The sequence below is a fragment of the Cetorhinus maximus genome, chromosome 16 (assembly GCF_964194155.1).
Source record: "Cetorhinus maximus chromosome 16, sCetMax3.hap1.1, whole genome shotgun sequence".
Classification (NCBI taxonomy): domain Eukaryota; kingdom Metazoa; phylum Chordata; class Chondrichthyes; order Lamniformes; family Cetorhinidae; genus Cetorhinus; species Cetorhinus maximus.
This window is the reverse complement of record NC_135894.1, coordinates 3,215,920-3,234,527: the sequence shown is the minus strand read 5'-3', so window position 1 is coordinate 3,234,527 and position 18,608 is coordinate 3,215,920.

Genomic DNA, 18,608 nt, shown 5'->3' with positions numbered 1-18,608 from the left:
GTATGTGTGCGTGTGTAACTTTGCATATGTGTGCATATTAGTTTGTATTTGTGTGTGTGTGTGTCTGTATGTCCGTGTGTTCGTTTCTGTATGAGAGAAAGGGAGTGACATAGTATATGTCAGAGTTTGCGTTTGAGGATCAATGCATTTTCCGGTGTGGGAATGTATTTGAAGGAGCCCACGAGAGGTTGAGTAATTGACTGAGTTTGTTTGACCAAGTGCAAGATACTGTACGTGTAAGCAGGTGTGCATTGTTGCGCGTCCCTGTATGCGATTCCTTACCTTTGTGTGCGCATGTTCATGTGTGTGTATCTGTGTGTTTGTGCTTGTTTCTGTGCATGAACGAGTTCGTTTCGCATGTATCTATGTCTTTCTGTGTGTCTGTGCGTGTGTGTGTGTTTGCGTTCCTGTGAATCTGAATGACATTGTGAGCTTCTGATTATGTGTGTGTTCGTGCTTGTGCGAGCATCTGTTAATATTGTGTTCCTATGTGTGTGTGCGTTCGGGTGTTTATGTGTGTGCGTGTGTCTGTGTGGGAGTCCGTTTGGGAACTTGAAATTGTGTGCATGTGCGTGAATCTATGTGTGCGTGTGTTTGCCTGTCTGTGGGGAGGCACACTTTTGATAGTGCGCAGGCGTGTGAACTACTTGTTTTTCATTTTGTCTGTTCATGACCGTCCATGCCCATATGTGTGCCTGTTTGCTTGTGTGACTGTATGCGATTTTGTCAATATGTCCGTGTGTGAGTCCGTATGTGTGTTTGTGTGCGACTCCATGTTTGGGTGTGTGTTTGTCTCTGTGCACGTGCATGCGTTTGTATTTGTCTGTGTTCATGTGTGAGTGAGTCTGTGTGCACATGCGTTTATTTGTGAGTATGAGTCTGTGTGCGTTCGTGCACGTGTGTCTCTGAGCGCGTGCGTGTATGTGTGAATGTGTGCGGGCGGTTCGCGTGTGTGTCAGTGTTCCTGTGCATGCACGTCCATGTGCACATGCGTGCCTGTGTGCGGGGGTATGTGTGCGAGTGTGTGTGCGCGATTATGTGCACAGGTCTGTGAGTGTTTGTGTTTGAGAGAGACAGAGTGAGAGAGAGAGAGGCAGATATAGAGAGAAGGAGAAGGAGAAATGTAGAGAGTGATGTATAGATTAATGATTGCGTGCGCATGTTGCAGTCAGTGTGCATGTTATTTATTGTGCATGTTTGCATACCTGTCCGTGTATAGCTGTTTGTTTTGACTTACATTTGTGCAAGTGCATGAGTGGTTAGAGAGATCCTGTGGCTTTGTGCGAGCCTGTGTGTGTGTGTGTGTGTGTGCGTGTGTGTGTGCATATATGAAGCTATGTGCCATATGAGAGTTTCCAGTGGGAGTGTGTGTGTTGTCTATCTGTTTGTGTACATGTGAATGTATGTGTGTATGTGCACCTGTGCATATTTATGCCGATTTATTTGTTTATGTGTGTATGCGTATTGATGTGTGTGAATGTTTGTGTCTGTGTGTGTGCCTGTATGTGTTTGTATTTGCGTGTGTGTGTGCCTGTGTGTTTATTTGTGATGCTGTGTTGGCATTTGCACTTCTTGTGTGTCTGTGCATTTGTGCATTCATGTCAGTGTGTGCATATGCGTGTGTGCTTGTGTCTGTGTGTGAGCCTGTGTGTATGTGTGCGTTTGAGTATGTGTGTGTGTGTGTGTGTGTGTGTTTGTGTGCGTGTCTGTGTGTGATTCTGTGTGAGTTTGTGTGTGCGCAAAAGAGAAAGTGATAAACTGTCTCTGTGTTACATTGTGTGTGAGAGTCTGGCTGCATGTTTCAGTGAGTGCATGTTTTTGTTCCTCTGATTGTGTGTAAGAGAGAATAAGAGAAGTGTTTGATTGTTTTTGTCGGATTGCATGTGATCGCCTGTTTGTGTTAACGTTCCTAAAAATTGCACGTGAGTGCATGTGTTTCATGTTGTGTGTGCATTGATTTGTGCACGTGTGTATCTGTTTCTGAGCGTGTGTGCATGTGTGTGTGTGTTTGTGTGTTAATATCTGTGAATGGGTGGCGGTGAGTGTGCACACCTGTGCCTTTCTGTGTGAATTGCTTTGTGTGTGTGTGTGCGTGTGTGTCTATGTGTGTGTGTATGTGTTTGTGTGTGTGTGTGTGTGTTTGTTTGCGTGTCTGTGTTTGATTCTGTGTGAGTTTGTGTGTGCACATAAGAGAAAGCGATAAACTGTCTCTGTGTTACATTGTGTGTGAGACCATGGCTGCAGGTTTCAGTGTGTGCATGTTTGTGTTCCTGTGATTGTGTGTAAGAGAGAATAAGAGAAGTGTTTGATTGTTTTTGTCGGAATACATGTGATCGCCTGTTTGTGTTAACGTTCCTAAAAATTGCACGTGAGTTCATGTGTTTCATTTTGTGTGTGCATTGATTTGTGCACGTGTGTGTCTGTTTCTGAGCGTGTGTGCATGCGTGTGTGTTTTTGTGCGTTAATATCTGTGAATGGGTGGCGGTGAGTGTGCACACCTGTGCCTTTCTGTGTGAATTGCTTTGTGTGTGTGTGTGCGTGTGTGTCTATGCGTATGTGTATCTGTGCGTGTCTGTGTGTGATTCTGTGTGAGTTTGTGTGTGCGCATAAGAGAAAGCGATAAACTTTCTCTGTGTTACATTGTGTGTGAGTGTCTGGCTGCATGTTTCAGTGTGTGCATGTTTGTGTTCCTGTGATTGTGTGTAAGAGAGAATAAGAGAAGTGTTTGATCGTTTTTGTCGGATTGCATGTCATCACCTGTTTGTGTTAACGTTCCTAAAAATTGCACGTGAGTGCATGTGTTTCATGTTGTGTGTGCATTGATTTGTGCACTTGTGTGTCTGTTTCTGAGCGTGTGTGCATGCGTGTGTGTTTTTGTGCGTTAATATCTGTGAATGGGTGGCGGTGAGTGTGCACACCTGTGCCTTTCTGTGTGAATTGATTTGTGTGTATGTGTGTGTGTGTGTGCGTGTATGTGTGTGTGTTTGTGTGTGTGTGTGTGTGTGTGTGTGTGAGTGCTTGGACGTTGTCATCTCTGGCTACTCCAGAAATTATTTTGAATGTCTAATTGCACTTGACAAGCTTATGTGTGGGCGTGTGTGAGCCTTTTCTGTGTATCCGTGTATATACTTGTGTGTGAGTGTTTGCACCTGTGTCTGTGTATTTGTGTGTATGTATGTGCGTTATGCATGTGAGGGATGTTTAGCATATTTGTATGCATATATGTTCACGTATGTCTGTGTGTGTTGGTACATGTGATTCTGTGTCTGTGTGTGGTGTCTGTGTGCGGCATGTGCGTTGTCCATGAGTGCACATGTGTGTGGTAGTGTGTCGGTGTGTGTTTGTGCGTGTGTGATAGAGTGAGAGGCAGAGAGAGACAGAGACACACAGAGTGAGAAAGAGAGAGAAGGGGAGATAATGATTTATAAGTCTGAGTGTTGCATTCAGTGTGTTAGTCTCTCCTCTGTGATGCAAGCCTGGTTTTGAATCGCTGTGGGTGTATCGTGATGAAGTTCGAATTTGGATTAATCCTGTCAATGCTGGCTCCACCGCGCCCCCTCATCACTCCCGTCTGCGTCTCCCGATATTCCTGTTACACTCACGTCACATTCCAGTGAACTTGTTGGCAGAATACAGGAGAGATTATGATGCTGTTTATAACTGGATTCTTTATGTGTAGACAATGGAAATCCGACATTATGGTCAAGGGGAGGCAGCTTATCAAAATAAGTAAATTAATAATTAATTGACATAGTATTACGGACTTTATTAAAGCATTCTGTATCATGCATTATTTATCTTCAAGAAATAAAATAACCTTTCAGGCAATAAAATATTTCAGGCAGGCAAAATATTTCAACCACCAATTGCAGGACTGTAGAAAAGTGACCAGTTCATGTTTCAAACTTCTAATTGTCTAAGTGCACATTACATATATAGAAAAAAATATCCATATGCGTATATCTGTGTGGTTATGGAGTCAGAAAATGTTATGCAATGTCACTCCGGTTTTGTAATATATACATTTATATCTTTTCATTTGATTTTTAAAGTTACATGGAAATACTTTTGTGACTGTCTTTTAAAAATACAGGACTACAGGGGTTAAACAAACTTTCAATTAAATGCTTCTTGTTGGAGCCAGTAGAGAAGAGGGAATAATAATAATTTATTCAAAATGTCTACGCCGCTTGTGAAACTCCTGTCACCTATGCTTTGACCCACTCACCCTCGGCTTCCCGCCACGCATCACTAATCCCCATTAACGCTGAGTCCTGTCGTTATCACTTTGTTCCCAAGTTACCTTCAATATCTTCCTGAGCCTAATGAACAATTTTATTGCTAATTTCCCGCTTTACAGTAAATTTATTCACAATTATGATCCTGAAGTGAAAAAACTGTGGTCTGACCAAAAGTGTCACTTGTTACCTGGTGGCCATGGCAGTGGCGGATCTACTGGTCGTCATCCTGGACCTGATACTGAGACGCATTCCGATTGATTTTTATTAACATTTTCGTTTCCTGACGTTCTTCCACGTGTGTAATATACATGCCGTCCTGCTTTATGCAGCCACTGACTGTTCTGTCTGGTTTACCATCACTTGCACCTTTGATAGATTTGTGGCAATTTGTTGCCCGAAGCTGAAAAGTAAATATTGCAGCGAGAAAACGGCGGTGGCGGTTCTGTGAACAGTGGCTCTTCTGAGCTGCTTAAAGGACATGTTCTGGTATTTAATGGTCACAAGTCGGTATCCTTTGGAGAACAACCCCTCGTTTTGTGCTGCCACATAAGATTCACAGATCTCTTTAGTCTAGGCAACAAACACTTTCCTGCACAACATTCTAACCCCATATGTCCCATTTGTCCTGATTCGGCTGCTCAAAGTTCTCACCGTCAGACACATTTTATTGAGCAGCAGAGCCCGGAGGAGACTCCGGGCTCACAGCAGCTTGGAGAACCCCAGTGACCCAGAGATGGAGAGGTGAAGGGAATCCATCTGTGATCTCGGCCAATTTCATCCTGTTATGGTCAATGTTAATGGTTTCTTCGATATGAATCCGGTTGTGGAATTTGGGGTTTAATTCTGTATGGTTGGGACTCTTTGTTCGGGAATTGGGATTCATGCTGCAGCTCCTGAGCTGCTGCACTAACACTGCGATTTAGGCCGGAACACAGACTCTGTTTAGGCAGCAGTTGAAGAATGTGCTGCAACATCTCTTTCCTCAAATGCTTCAATTCATTCAATAATGAAAATAACTCAATAAATGAAATTTTCCATTGGCCTGGCTGCCTGTCCATCATGGATACCCCTCAGTGATTGGACTGAAAAACATACGTCATTTAATCCCTGACCTCCTATTGGCCGGTCTGTCTGACAATTAATGATATACATCATTCTTCCTTCAATGGCTGTCCTACCTGTGGCCAGGATGCCCGTCCATCATCAATACTAGTCAGCGGTTGGAGTGAAATTCCACCTCGGAATTTATACACAAACACATTGTTGGTGGTACCTGTCTGTCATCGCGAGCCCTCAGACAGAGTCGAGCGAAAAACACACCTCCAAGCACGTCTATTCAACCATCAGCAGTGCAGCGTGTCAATCACTGCGAACATTCACACTAATTGGACAGGAATCCCTTTATTGGAAAACGGAGGAAATTCGCAGAGAACAGGGGGGTGGTCGGAGGAAGAGAAGTCATAAAAACGAAGGGATGGAGGGGTCAAGATTTAAAGGATAGTGGGTCAGTTATGGGTGAGCATTGGTTTTGAAAGGACAATTGGAGAGTAATAGAGAGAGATGGAGAGAGAGAGAGAGAGAGAGAGAGAGAGAGGGATAGAGAGAGAGATAGAAAGATCCATATATAGAGAGAGAGAGAGAGAGAGAGAGGGAGACAGACAGAGAGAGGGAGAGAGAGAGAGAGAGGAAGAGTGAGGGGCGTAGAGAGAGGGGCAGAGAGAGATAAAGCGAGGGAGACAGAGAGAAAGAGAGATGATAGTGATAGATAGAGACAGGGAGATAGCGAGAATGATACAGAGTGGGACCGAGTCAGATTGAGGGACAGGCAGAGAGAGACAGCAAGGGAGACAGAGAGAGACGAGAGATAGAGAGAGTGAGGGAGAGAGTGAGAAGAAAAAGAGAGAATGAGACAGAAAGGCAGAGTGTGAGAAAGAAAAGAGAGAGAACGAGAAAGTGGGAGACAATAGGAGAGGGGGAGAGAGAGCGAGAGATAAAGAGAGTTAGGCAGAGAGAGGGGAAGACAGAGAGAGGGAGCGACAGAGAGAAAGAGAGAGAGAAAGAGAGAGAGAGAGAGAAAAAGCCAGATAGAGAGAGAGATACACAGAGAGAGAATGAAAGAAAAAGGGAAAGACAGAGAGAGACAGAGGAGAAGAGAGTCAGGAACAGAGGGAGAGAGAGAGAGAGAGAGAGCGAGAAAGTGGTAGAGAGAGACAGTGTCAGAGAGAATGTTGGACGGAAGAGAGAGAGTTGTAGAGAGACGGGGGGGAGATAGAGAGTTGCATACAGAGACTGAAGGGCAGAGAGAGAGAGAGAAAGAGAGAGAGAGAGACAGAGAGAGGCTCAATGAGAGAGAAAGAGAGACATAGAATGAAAGGCAGAGAGAGAAAAAGGCAATGGAGGGAGGGTATCACAGAGAAAGACACACAGAGAGAAAGAGAGAGAGAGAAAGAGAGAGAAAGAGAGGGAGAGAGACTAACAAAAGGCGTGAGAGAGACAGACAGAGATATAGACAGAGGGAGAGATATTGAGAGAGAGAGAGAGAAATAAAGATGGAGCCGGAGAGAGAGACTTATAAAGAGACAGAGATTGACAAATAGATTCTAGCACATAGAGAATGAGAGAGAGAAACACAGGGAGAGGTAGTGAGGGCGAGGCGAATAGAGATTGAGAAAGAGATATGGAGAAGGAGGGACAGAGAGGCTGAGGGAGGGGTGGGGGGGGGGAAGAGAGGCAGGAAGCGAGAGAGAGAAACAACGAGAGACCTAAAGAGACAGGGAGAGGAACAGAGAGAGATAGAGACGATGAGTGAGAGGGAGAGTTGGAGATATAGAGTGAGAGACAGAGAGAAAAAGTGAGAGACATAGAGAGGGAAAGAGAGAGCGAGAGAGAGAGAGAGAGAGAGAGAGAGAGAGAGAGAGAGAAGAGAGGGAGACTAAGGCAGCGATAAAGACAGAGTTTAAGGGCGAAAGAGAGTCAGAGAATGTTAAACAGTCTTAGTGAGAGATAGAAATTGAGGGACACATAGAGAGCGAGAGACAGAGGTAGAGTGTGAGAAACAGAGAGACAGAGAATGAGAGAGTTAGAGAGACAGTAAGTGATAGAGACAGAGCGTGAGATACAGAGAGTGAGTGACCGAGAGTGAAAGACACAGAGTGAGAGGAGAATGAGAGACAGAGAGTAAAAGACACAGAGTGAGAGAAAGAGAATGATGTGCAGAAAGAGATAGATGGAGAGAGAGATCGAGAAAGCGAGAGAGAGGGAAAGAAGGGAGAGAGAGTTAGAGGCAGAGAGTGAGAGACAATGAGTGGGAGAATGAGAGTGAGGGACAGAAAGAGAGGGAGAAAGAGAGATAAATGGAGAAAGAGAGAGAGAGATAAAGAATGACAGAAGGGAGAGAGAGGCAGAGAGTGAGAGAAAGAGAGAGAGAGAAGGAGACAGAGAGACAAACATGCAGAGAGGCTGGCAGTGACACAGAGAGAGACTGACAGTGAGTGAGAGGCAGAGAGATAGAAAGAGACAGAGGGACAGAGGTAGATAATGAGAGACAGATAGATTTGTTGAAAATGTCAGAGTGTGACATAGCGTGCAAGAGAGAGAGATATCAAGTATGAGACATGGAGGGAAAGAGAGGCAGAGAGAGGGAGAGAGAGAGTGAGAGAGAAGGGAGAGAGAGATACAGGGAGTGAGAGACATGGAGCGAAAGACAGGAAAGACAGAGTGCGGCAGAGAGTGAGAGAGAGACAGGTAGTGAGAGACAGGGAGTGGGAGACATAGTTCGAGGGACAGAGAGAGGTGGAGGGAGAGAGAGTTGGAGAGAGGTAGAATAGAGATAGATAGAGAGAGAGATAGATAGAGAGAGAGTGAGAGAGAGAGTTAGGGGGAGGGAGAAAGAGATAAGGGCGAGAGAGGTGGGAGAGAGAAAATTGAGAGAGTGAGATACAGAGAGTGAGAGTCATGGAGTGATAGAGATAGACAGATAATGAGAGGCAGGGTGTGGGAGACAGAGAGGATGGGACAGAAGGTGGGGGAGGGAGAGACACAGATAGATAGATAGATAGATAGATAGATAGATAGATAGATAGATAGATAGATAGATAGATAGATAGATAGATAGATAGATAGATAGATAGATAGATAGATAGATAGATAGATAGATAGATAGATAGATAGATAGATAGATAGATAGATAGATAGATGGATAGATGGATAGATAGATAGATGGATAGATAGACGGATAGACGGATAGACGGATAGACGGATAGACGGATAGACGGATAGACGGATAGACGGATAGACGGATAGACGGATAGACGGATAGACGGATAGACGGATAGACGGATAGACGGATAGACGGATAGACGGATAGACGGATAGACGGATAGACGGATAGACGGATAGACGGATAGACGGATAGACGGATAGACGGATAGACGGATAGACGGATAGACGGATAGACGGATAGACGGATAGACGGATAGATGGATAGATAGATAGATAGATAGATAGATAGATAGATAGATAGATAGATAGATAGATATACAGACAGACACAGGGAGAGAGAAGGGACAGGGTGATACAGCGATTGAAAGATAGATAGAGAGAGAGATAGAAAGAGGGAGAGAGAGGAGAGGTGGAGAGAGAGAGAGAGAGAGCGAGGGAGACAGAGAGAGAGAGATGGGAGAGAGAGATACAGGAAGCGACAGACTGGAGTGAAAGACATAGAGTAAGAGACAGATAATGAGAGACAGAGAGTGCGAGACAGAGAGGGAGGGGCAGAGAGAGAGGGGGAGAGAGAGAAAGAGAGGTGGAGAGATAGAGATAGCGAGAGAGAGAGAAAGAGATAGAGAGGGAGGGCGGCAGAGAGAGAGAAAGAGAAGGGAGAGAAAGAAGGGAGAAAGATACAGAGACTGATTGGCATGGAGTGATAGAAATAGAAAGACAGTGAGAGACGGAGTTGGAGACAGTGAGCGGGGGACTGAGAGTAGGGGCGGGAGAGACACAGACAGATAGATAGATAGATAGATAGATAGATAGATAGATAGATAGATAGATAGATAGATAGATAGATAGATAGATAGATAGATAGACAGATAGACAGATAGACAGATAGACAGATAGACAGATAGACAGATAGACAGATAGACAGATAGATAGATAGATAGATAGATAGATAGATAGATAGATAGATAGATAGATAGATAGATAGATAGATAGATAGATAGATAGATAGATAGATAGATAGATAGATAGATAGATAGATATACAGACAGACACAGGGAGAGAGAAGGGACAGGGTGATACAGCGATTGAAAGATAGATAGAGAGAGAGATAGAAAGAGGGAGAGAGAGGAGAGGTGGAGAGAGAGAGAGAGAGAGCGAGGGAGACAGAGAGAGAGAGATGGGAGAGAGAGATACAGGAAGCGACAGACTGGAGTGAAAGACATAGAGTAAGAGACAGATAATGAGAGACAGGGAGTGCAAGACAGAGAGGGAGGGGCAGAGAGAGAGGGGGAGAGAGAGAAAGAGAGAGAGATGGAGAGATAGTGAGAGAGAGAGGGAAAGGCAGAGTTTGAGAGACAGATAGTGAGAGGCGAAGAGAAAGAAAGAGACTGAGAGAGAAAGAGATAGATGGATAGAAAGATAGATAGAGAGAGAGATACAGAGAGATAGTGACAGAGAGAGTCAGAGACAGAGAGTGAGACAGAGACAGAAAATGATAGAGATTGATAGCAAGTGAGAGGAAATGAGACATAGAGTGTGAGAGGCAGAGAGAGAGAGAGAGAGAGAGAGAGATAGAGAGAGAGGGAGAGAGAGAGAGAGAGAGAATGTGAGAGGAAGATAGGAAAAGACAGGGAGGGGGAGAGAGAGAGAGAGGAAAACACAGAGAGATTCAGAGACAAAGATTGAGTGAGATGCAGAAAATGAGGGAGAGAGCGATAGTGTGCGAGCTAAAGTGAGACATACATTGTGAGACAGGGACAGTCAGATACTGAGAGATTGAGATACAAAGAGCATTATTGGCAGAGAGTGAGACACAGTGATTGGGGGGCAGAGGGAGATATAGAGAGAGAGGACGAGAGAGGGGGTGAGAGAGGGAGAGAGAGACAGAGGCAGAAAGAGATGGGAAAGAGGAAGACAGAGAATTAGAGCAGAGATAGACAGCTAGAGAGAGAGAGACAGGGATAGAGAGTAATTGAGAGAGAGATATAATGAGATAGCGTGTGTGAGAGAGTGATATACATATGGTGTGATGCATGGAGATTAAGAGAGTAAGAGACAGCGAGTGAGGGGCAGAGAGAGACAGAGAGAGACAGAAAGAGAGAGAGAGGGAAACAGAGAGATTTTGAGAGAGAACATAGAGAGAGATACATATTGAGACAGAGAATGAGACTAACAGAGGGAGAGTGAGATGGAGAGACGGAGATAGAGAGAGAGAGAGAAGGAGAGAGATGGATGGAGAGACAGAAGGAGTCAGAGAAAGTCAGAGAGAGAGACAAAGAGAGAGAGGCAGGGAGAGAGAGCAGCGATAGTGAGAGTGTAGCACAGATAGAGTGAGAGAGGGAGAGACGGAGAGTCGGAGTTGGAGTCAGAAGGAGGGAGACGGAGAGACAGAGTGGGACAGATAGTTAGATAAGCAGACAGTGTTTGGGAGAGAGGGAGAAAAAACAGAAGAGGGGAGAACAGAGACAGAGAGGGGCAGAGAGACATAGATAAAGTGAGAAAAAGAGACAGACAGATAGAAACAGCTGGAGAGGGACTGAGAGAGAGGGAGATAGAGAGGTGGAGTGGTAACAAAGAGAAATAGAGAGAGAGAGAGAAATTCAGAAAGACAGAGAAAAACAGAGAGAGGGAGGCTGAGGCAGAGACAGGGAGAAAGAAGGAGGCAGGCGAGAGAGACCTAGAGAGAAGCAGAGACAAAGAGAAATCGAGAGAGAGAGAGGACGGGAGTTAGAGAGAGAGACAGACAGAGATAGAGACGGAGAGACATAAAGGGAGAGCAAGAGAGAGAGAGAACAAAGAGATAGAGAGAGAAAGAGAGAGATATGGGACTGAGATCTTTACGGGGAGAGAGAGAAAGAGGGAGTAAGGGACATAGAGGTATAATGAGGGAGGGTGGAAGAGGGAAGGTGAGAGAGAGATGGAAGGTAGGAGAGCGAGAGAGAGTCAGATAGAGAAATTGACTGGGAGAGACAGACAGCGAGATAGTGACAAACAGAGAGGGCATTAGATTGACTGATAAAGAGGGAAACGGGGCAGTGAGAGACATACAGACATAGGGAGGGAGAGATAGAGAGGTAAACTAAGAGAGAGTCAGAGGTAGAGATTGACAGAGATGCAGTAAATGAGAGAGAGAGAGATGGTGTGCGAGATGAAGTGAGACTGAGAGATTTTCTTAGGGAGAGTCAGAAACTGAGAGAGTGAGAGCTACAGAGCGTGAGGGGCAGAGAGTGAGACACAGTGATTGAGGGGCAGAGGGAGATTTAGAGAGACAGGGAGAGAGGAAGAGCGAGAGAGTGCGAAGGATGGAGAGATGGATAGAAACAGCGACAGAGATGGAAAGTAGGGAGACAGAGAGTGAGAGGCAGAGAGTGAGAGCAGAGATAGAGAGCTAGATAGAAGGAGAGAGAGAGAGAGTAAGAGAGAGAGTCAGAGAAAGAGATAGAGAGAGATAACATGCACGAGAGAAGGAGAGAAGTGGAATGTGAGGCAGAGAGATACAGAAAGTGCGAGACAGCAAGTGTGGGGCAGAGAGAGAGAGTGAGAGAGTCAGAGATTGGGTGAGAGAGAGAGTCTAGCCCAGGGTGAGTGAGAAAGAGAGACAGCGAGATGCAGAGGGATAGAGGCAGGGAGAGAGAGACAGTGAGATGGGTGCGGAGAGAGAAAGAGAGCGATGGAGAGAGAGCTACTCAAAGAGAGAGGGAGACAGAAATAATTTAAGAGAGAACGTCGAGAGGGACAGAGATTGAGACAGAGAGGCTAATAGAGAGAGTGTGAGAGGGAGAGACGAAAATAGAGAGAGAGAGAGAGAGAGAGAGAGAGAGAGGGAGAGAGAGAGGGAGAACGATGGAGGGAGAGTCAGGCGGAGTCAGAGATAGGCACAGAGAGAGAAAAAGAGAGAAGGACAGAGTGTGATAAGCGATAGAGAAAGTATAGCACAGATAGTTTGTGAGAGGGAGAGACGGGGAGTTAGAGTTGGAGGCAGAAGGAGGGAAACGACGAGACAGAGAGGGGCAAAGAGCTTGATATTCAGAGAGTGTGGGAGAGAGGGAGAGAGAACGGCAGAGGGGAGGACAGAGACAGAGAAGGGCTGAGAGAGACAGCGAAAAATATAGGAGCAGAGAGAGACGGAGAGAGACAACGGGATAGGGACTGAGAGAGAGAGGCAGATAGAGAGGTGGAGCGGTCACAGAGAGAAAGAGAGAGAGAGAGGGAACAGTCTGAGAGAAAGAGACAGACAGAGAGAGGGAGACAGAGAGAGAGATAGTGAGAGAGAAATAAAGGCCGGACGAGACATACAGAGAGACAGAAAAACAAATAGAGAGAGTAATAAATATGGGACTGACATCTGCAGAGGGGCGAGAGAGAAAGATGGAATAGGGGACATAGAGCTATAATGAGGGAGGGAGAATGAGGGAAAGTGAGAGAGAGAATTAAGGTGGGAGAGAGAGAGTCAGAGAGAGATATTGAGTGGGAGAAACAGGCAGAGAGAGTGAGTGACAAACAGATAGCACAGTGAGATTGAGTGAAATAGAGAAAGACAGAGGGTAAGAGAAATACAGACCAAGGGAGGGAGAGATAGAGAGGGAGAGAAATATTTGGATGGAGGGAGAGATGCAGAGCGAGAAAGACACAGCGGGAGTGAGAGTACTACAGAGACAAGGCCAGAGAAAATGAGAGATAGTGAGACAGCGAGGGAGAGACAGAGTCAGGGAAGGATAGATGATATCTTAGGGGAGATGGAGTGGTTGAGAAAGTTCAGAGAGAGATGTAGAACAGCAAAACACTGAGAGCGGGAGAGAGTGATGTGGTCAGAGTTTCTTAGACTCCAATTTAGACAGAAAGAGATCGGTATTTTTCCTTAAATTGCTGTTGCTTGAATGAGTGGCCCGCCGTCCAACTTTGCGGTTCCCACCCCCTGTATTCCGCCCATACTGTATTATTAGGGGGGCACCAATATTTAGGTTCAAGCCCCAATAATTCTGAAACACCCCCTCCCCCCCCTTTAATTCTGAGCCCCCCTGATTAATTATGATGGGCCCCTTCATTTGCTTGGCTGACCCACTTGCAAAATACGCACAAGAAATGATGATTAATCTCCGAACTGGTGACATTCACTGCCTGCCCTATTTCACGGCATTCCCACTTGGTCCAGGTCTGTCCCTCTCCCATTCACAAATACCTTAAGCCACTCCTTTCCAACTCAGCCCTTCATTCTTCCTCTCCTGTTCCATGCAAGAATAGAAATGTTACAGCACTTAAAGGGGCTATTCATTTCATCGTGGCTTCGATGGATGAAAGTTTATCGTCGCTCATTCTAATCCGACATTCAAGCGCCAGGTCTGTTTCCTTGCAGGTTACAGAAATTCAGGTTATGATCCAGGTACTTTTTCAATGAGATGAGCGTTTCTGCCTCCGCCACCAATTCGGGCACCGAATACCAGAAACCCACCACCCTTTGGATTAAGAAGCATTAGCTAATGCAATCTCGATCGCTGCCAACAATCACCTTCGATCTGTGGCCGCTGGTAATTCACCCCTACGCTACGAAGATCAGGTCTTTCTTGTCTTCCTTTTCAAGGCTCCTTATGATCTTGTTCACCACAAATATGTCACCCCTCAGCCTCCTCAGTTCCAAGGAAAACCACACCAGCCTAGCGAATCTGTCCTCATAACTGCGCTTTTCCAGCCCAGGCAACATTCTTTCCAATCTCCTCTGTACTCTCTCCCGAGCTATTATGTCCTTCCTGTGATATGGTGGCCAGAGATATGCAAATAAATGCAGCCTCTGGCATAACCAGCGTTTTGCTTTTACACTTCTAGCATTAGGTTCCTGCTATTGTATTGAATGCCTCGTCGATTTTAAAAAGCATTCCATTGGCTTTTATTACGCACTGATCCACCATTCCTGCCACTTTCAGGGGCCTGTTGACATTCGCTCCAATGTCTCTCACTTCCTCTAGCTCTATCAATATCGACCCAGTTTTTTTTTTTGAATATACCATTGTTTTGTTTTCCCTCTCCGAATGCATTACCTCAAACGTCAGCGAACAGAATTCAATTTGCCATTTCTCCGCCCACTCATCCAAGCCATTGATATCATACTTTACCGACTAAGCCCAGGATTTGCCCCTGGCATTTCCTGCACTTCACCCCGTACCTGCTCAGTCTAGTCGATGTATCTGTTCCTGTTTTTTATTTTCCTATTTCAGCGCGAATTTTGATTAAAATGCAGTCTGAAGAGATTTCCAACTAAGCCTTAAATAACGGCACACGGCTCTGTGGCCATAATTTTTATTTATCAATTATTTATGTGGAGAGTTGTAGGGGTGGAGGGAGATTGCGGGAGGAAATAGAATCAAACTACAATCAGGTATTCAGTAAAATTCACTCGGGGCAATGTCGGCAAAGTCACTTTGTAGAGGAGGTTGTAAGTAAGATTTCCAAAGCAAGATCCCGCAATCAGCAATGATCCTTTCCCCATCATCTATCAACCGTAAGAAATTTTTCAACCCGATGCTTAATCCTGGGGTGGGGGATAAAATTGCTGATGGCCTGAAACATCATCCCCACACCCCACGTCCACCACGACATTTTGTCTGTCAAATGTGTTATTCATTCTAAACCTCAGGAATTATGCAGGGTTTGACAACAGACCATTACAGAGCCCGTCACAATTCTAAATTTAATTCCAGGCCCTCGGAAACATCCCAGAGACGATGAATCAACGTGCTTTTAAAGTTGCAGAGCAAAAAGAGATGCAGGGAATTTAGCAAAGCAAGATCCCACAACCGGTGCCACCAGGCTGATTGGCACTTCGGAGAAAGGGTCCATCCCCTCACACCCACCAGATACGGATTGTACATTCAAGGCTCGACTCCACTTGTTTCTTCATCTGCCCTTCTCTCTCACTGTTTCCATCAATTTCTCCTCTCTCTATTTGCATGATTGTCTCCCTCTCTCTCTCTCTGTCTCAATCTCTCTCTCTCTATCTCACTCACTGTATCTTCAACATTTCTCTCCATCTCCATTTTAAAATGTTTCCTCAATCCTGTCCCTCTCTGCCTCTGCACCTCCCCGTCACACTCTCCTCTCTCTCCCTCTATCTCTGTCAGTCGCTGTCCCTCTCGCTCCATCTATCTCGTATTCATTCCTATCAAGCTTTGCTTTCTCCCTCTATCACTTTCTCTCTCCGTTTCCACCAGTTTCTTTTCTCTGTCTTCCTGCTATTCTCTCTACCTCCCTCTGTCCCCCACACCAATCCCACCGGCACCAACACACCCAAATTCCAACCCCATCACCACTACCCTCCGCACCCTCTCCCGACTCCGGCCCCACATTTCTCTAGTTCTCTCTCACAAATGTAATTGGATGGAGGTGCAGAAAGCCAGATAAGTACATCCTTATCCTGTATAAAGGGAATTGAAATGTCATTGAACTTCCAATCCATCGCACTGTCTAGGATGCCGGCATTATTCGGGAATTATAACGTCTTCAAGGTTATTGCTTTAATTTCGAGCTTTCGGGTGTTTTACAATCGATAAGTTAATTTTATTAGAGCATGACATCTGATGGAATTAAGGAAATTATGTGATTATTTGCTAAAGCGAGGTCCGACGCAACGTGCCACGAGAATTGCCAGATATAAGTGTTTTAGATGAGAATTTAGATGAAAATGGCAGGGTGGGAAACTATCTGAAAAACAATCTCTTCAAGAGCCTCGGAATCACCCTCTCAATGTGCCAGTATTATTTATGTAACTTCTCCACCCTTCTGGAAGAATGTGGTGAGGGGATTCCCTCCTGAGGCTGGGATAGGGGCAGTGTCGACACACTCGAAGACCCCCAGATCGATGACGCTCAGCACTCACCCCATCGCCAGCTCACTGCACCCTATGTTTTTGCTAAATCTTGCTGTTCTCCCTCAATCTGCCCATTCTGCAGGGAAGGCAGCATGAAATGTGTGCACAAAGCATGATCACACAAGCAGTAAGATGTTAATCTACAGATAAATTTTGTCTCAGTGATGTCGACTGATGGTGTAAATCTTGTTCAGAACGAAAGACAACAAAAAAGCTGTAGTGTGATTCGGTCTAACTCATTGAGCCCCAGTCAAAGAACCTGCAGTAAAATCTCAGGGGCAGGGGTCAGTCAAACAGAAAAATGCGCTCCATCCACAGCTCAACCCCAAACCCTCACAGGCAGGCTGGGAGGGGCAAGAATCAAATGGCAGCCATTTCTTCCATATCGGATCCCAACGCCTCCCAACACATATTCCCCCATTACAAATAATACCAAATCACATCGTTGTATATATTTTTTCATTTATTAAAATATTAAGTTTGAAAACAAATACCTGAGCAGAGAGGTAGAGAGGGGGAGAGAGGAATGGGTCGCGGGAGAGAAATCAGGGGGCACGGAGAGATGACAAATGTGAGCAATTAAATATTCCACAAGTAACAATGAATTCCTATTCATCCAGGAAACGGGAAGCCTGTCCTTCGTGCAGCCCGAGCCGCTGAAAACCCCTCTCCCCCGCTGTGTGTGTGTTCCGCGCTTAGGTAACCCACATTCCCCCCTGCCCTACTACCCTCACAAAGTTTTAAACTCATTCTTCAAACTGTGCAGAACAAATTGATCTCTTCGGGATAATTTTTTTCAAAGTTACCAACCAGGATTTTTATTTTTGCGCAAATCGCTATTTCTGGGAGCATGCAACTGGAACAGGACAGCGACTATACAGTGCAGACTCCTACGGCCCTCTCCATTTTCAAACAGCAGCCCCCACTCACCCCCCACTCCATTTCCCTCTGCGTCTCTTTTTAGCCCTTACTCTATCCTATTACTCTCTCTCTCCCTGTTCTCCCCTCTCACTCTCCCTTTCTCCCTGTATTCCTGTTTCCCAATCTTCGCTCGCATTTCTCTCTTAAACCCTAGTGTTGTCTCAATCTCTCCCTTTCCCTCCATCTCTGTTTTCCCATCACTCGCTGCCTTCTCCACTTTCTCTGCGTTACTGCTCCTTGTCTCCTTTCTCTCTTCGTTACTAGAAGGTGAAGAGACAGACAGAGATAGAAACACAAATTCACAATCTGAACCACAGCAAACTGCGTTCAACTGTGGTCTCTGCGCTTCCTTTACCCCTCAAAACCATTAATCTGCCTAATGAATGATGTAAACCATTTGTGCACAGCAATATCCCAAAAGTGGCCACACTTTCTGCAGTGATTGCAAATTATGGCCTCTCCTGCTGCCTCTCTAGCATAACACGAAGAAGTGAAGCCTCTGATCAATGAGCTCTTAGCATGATCTCAAGTCATGGTTCAAACATGTATAATATCTAGAGATCACTGTTAATAAAGTTTACTGTTTCTACCGGAAGAGTCTTCACAATGAGAAGTTATTACACATTCATTATTCAGCTTTCTGAGTTTCTGATTATGTATTTTTTACTACTTTCCTCATTCTCTTCCACTCCCTCTTCCTTGGTCAATTTCCCCGCCTCTCTCGCTTTCCATAGGACCATATGAACATGGAAAAGTTACAGCAGTGAATGAGGTCATTCGGCCCATCTTTTTCATTCCAGCCCCAGGACACCCTTAGCCTTGCAGCTTACAGCGCTTTAGGGGCAGACCCAGGTACATTTTAAAATAGTTTAATGTTTCTGCCTCTTCCACCAAATTGAGCAGATAATTCCAGACACCCACGACCCTCTGCCTAAAACAGTTCTTCCTCATGTCCCCACATAGACATTTTGCCACTTATCTTGAACCTATGTCCCCTGGTTCTAGAATTCCCCACCAAGCGAAACAATTGTATCCTGTCCACTCTGTCTAATCCCCTCATGATTTTGTGCAACTCAATCAAGACAACTCTGAGCCTTCTTTGTTCGAAGGAAAATAACCCCAAACTATCCAATCTCTCCTCGTTGTTACAATTTGCTAACCCTGGCATCATCTTGTAAACCTCCTCTGCATTCGCTCCAGAGCTAGTACGTTCTTCCTGTAATGTGGTGACCAGGACTGCACACAATTATCCAGTTGTGGCCTCACCAGTGTTGTATAAAATTCCAACATTATAACCTTACTTTTATATTCTATACCTCTCAAAATTAAGGAAAGCATTCCATATGCCTTCTTTACAACCTTGTATA